The following is a 3,054-nucleotide window of genomic DNA, read 5'->3' as shown; positions in this document are numbered from 1 at the left end:
TTTTTTTTTTTTTTTTTCCTCTGATTTGGTGTGATTGTTCTCACTTTTATTTTTTGCATTTTTCTTAAATTGATGATGTGTCACATAGTAATTAGAAGCTTCAAAATTGGTACTATCATGATAGACCTGATAGTAGCGGCTCTCAAATGTAACACATGAACTTCAACATACGCTTGTACAAATTAATTTATATATATTGCTTCAAAGTCCAAAATATCATTAAAATAAAAAAAAATTGATTTCGTTGGTAAAATTTTTAGAGGTTTTTTTTTTTTTTTTTTGTTGAGTATTTTCGTCTATGAACTACAATACATTTTTACTTTGCTCTCATAAACTATCAATCCTACTGTTCGACCCCCTTGAACTACCATTTTGTGCCAAAAAACCACATTCCATCAATCAAAGGCTCCTTCTGTTATTCAAAAGCGTTAACTCAAACGATTTACCAATCACTTTGCCCCCATGAACTATAATTCATTATCACTTTACCCCCATGAACTACAACGTATTATCACTTTGACCGTCTGAGTTAACGCCTTTGACTGACAGAAGGAAGTTTTCGGCACAAAATGGTAGTTCATGGGGGTCGAGCAATAGAGTTGGTAGTTTATGGAAGCAAAGTGAAAATGCGTTGTAGTTCATGGGAGGAAAATGTAACTATCATTTTTTCTTGTTCTTTTTTTTTTTCTTTTTTTGAAAAGTTTGATGTGATATAAATGTTAAAGTAGTTTTGATTTTTGATTTTTTTTTTTTTTTAATATTTTGTGTTTAAAATTGTTTGTTAATACTTTTACTTTATTTAAAAAACAAAAAAAAAACAAAAAACAAAACAAAACTTTCTAGAAATCATTGACAATAATTCCTTATTTGTAAAATATCAGTCTCAAGTTGTTGTTGCCCATTCCTCTTCTTAGGTCGCTTTGATTTCTCAATTTTTAGACTAAGGCTCCATCTGTGTTATCATGAGTATTTTTTCTAAAAAAATGTTTTTCATTATTTATTTTATGTTTATGTTTAGTGCGACAAACAAAAAAAAGTCAAATCGAACATATTTTCAGTATGACCAAAAAAGCTTATTTAATTTTAAAAAGTTGTTTCCATTTTTAAATTTTATAAACTATTTTTCTAATTTGAGTTTCTCCTCTCAAACAATCGGACCATTGTTAGACTTCTGTTGAGCCACCACAGGAGATTGCTGGAAGTCATTGACCATTTTCTGTTGTCACACATTTTCCATAAAACTGTTGGAAAATAATTTTTGAAAAATAAATTTTAAATGAAAAATATTTTATATCGAAACAAAACGGAGCCCAAATATTGTACCTTGGTTCACTAATTTCTAATGGAGGACGTGCTAAGTTTAATTAGTATTGTTGGGAATAATTCAGCCTTATTAGCCCACCAGATACATCGTGTGTTTCAAGACCAATATTAGTCCACTAGAAGAATAATAGACCACAACTCTCAATATTCTTAGGTCAAGTTGAAGTAGAAGATTTATTCCAGATCTAACTCCACTTATTAGCTTATAATTAGGCTTTTATACCAGGTACGAACCTTATACTAAATTACTTTGCATTGTACATACTCTTCTTTCAGAGATTGACTTAAACATCGAAGTGAGACCCGCTAGCACCCCACTAGTAGGTTCTCTTAATTGGTTATTATCTCAAAGGATGACAAAAATTGAAGATCAATGACGCCTCAAAAAACGCAAAAAACATGCGTTCACACCAATCAAAAAAATGTTATAACAAGTATAATATTATGGGCATAAATATTATAACCCTTTCAACACAAGCTTAAAAAATTAAAAAACAAACAAACAAACAAACAAAACAAAACAATTTCATATTTGTAAATTAATATAAAGATTACACTATTATTTCATCACTATTTTAATGCGGCATTACCAATTTATCATTAATTTTTTTGTTTCCCTTTTAAGATTTAAGGGTGAATTGATAGAGCCATACTAACATATAATATGGGATAGTAATTAGATGATTGTATTAGTAGGATATATAATATTACTCTAATATAAATAAGATATTATCTTTGCAGATTCCACAAATGAAACATACCAAGATATATCTCCTTGCCAAGAAAAGGAAAAAACAAAAAACACACGAAGGAACCACATCCAATCGAAGATTATCGAAGGAAAATAGCAAACGTTGGGTAAAATTACATAAGAATATAACATTCCAAAGAATATGCTTCTACAAATTTTCTTAATCACACCAACATGATCATCACCACCGTCAAAACGACGAGAGTAGGCCCCACATCCACATCAGTAGCTGACACGTGTCTTTTTTCCTTTTTATGAGATCTTTTTTTTTTTTTTTTTTGTTCTGCTTACAAAAGAAGCGCCAAGAATTCGGATCCAATTCTCTTCCCCATTATCAGTTATCACCTCCTCAGGCCACTCATTAATCCGCCACCTCATCTCTCTCTCTCTATGTGTTTCATTTCCTTTCATCCAAGCACGTAATCTGAACCTCTCAATTCCATATTCAAGGCCAAGTTTCTTCTGGTAACTAGATTGATTGATTTTTTTTTTTTTTTTGCATTTTCTGATCATGATTGTTTTCTTGTGAGATTTTCGATGTTAATTTTGGAATTTCAATCCTATTGATTATTTACTCTCTGATTGTTTCCTACACTACATCTATTTTTTTATTTTTTATTTTTTATTTTTTCTGTTTTGGTTCTATTGCTTTAAGTTCTGTTTGGTTGCCGAGAAAATGTGAGACAAAATTACGATTTGGAAGCTCTGAATTGTATGATTTTTCAATACTTAGGGCGTGAGTGGGAGTAATAATTTTGAGTATTGAGTAGTGGAAATCAAAGCTATATCTTCCTAGGTTTCTCGGCGATCATATGATGATTCATTGGATTTGTCTTATTCAATCGAACTGGCTTGCGGTTGTGGATATTTGATGCGTATTATGTATTTGCTGTGGTTTCGAAATGCTTTATTACCTGTAACGGGATATAGTTTTTGCTAATTCAAGTTGATCGTTTTTTCATATAATCCTTTAAGTTTCT

General features: G+C 30.6%; 1 protein-coding gene across 1 annotated transcript in view; it reads left to right on the top strand.

The window, feature by feature from the left end:
- The first annotated feature begins 2,372 nt into the window (after positions 1 to 2,372).
- The window catches only part of LOC132191517 (sucrose-phosphatase 2-like), a 4,498-nt gene continuing 3,816 nt past the window's right edge, over positions 2,373 to 3,054 (top strand). Inside the window, exon 1 of the mRNA XM_059606583.1 lies at positions 2,373 to 2,539. The gene's annotated coding sequence lies outside the window, so the exon portion shown is untranslated. The remainder of the gene's footprint in view (positions 2,540 to 3,054) is intronic.

This window comes from Corylus avellana, chromosome ca9, assembly GCF_901000735.1.
Source record: "Corylus avellana chromosome ca9, CavTom2PMs-1.0".
In the NCBI taxonomy this organism is placed as follows: domain Eukaryota; kingdom Viridiplantae; phylum Streptophyta; class Magnoliopsida; order Fagales; family Betulaceae; genus Corylus; species Corylus avellana.
The sequence above is the reverse complement of the archived record's forward strand: the minus strand, read 5'-3'. Positions and strand labels throughout refer to the sequence as shown.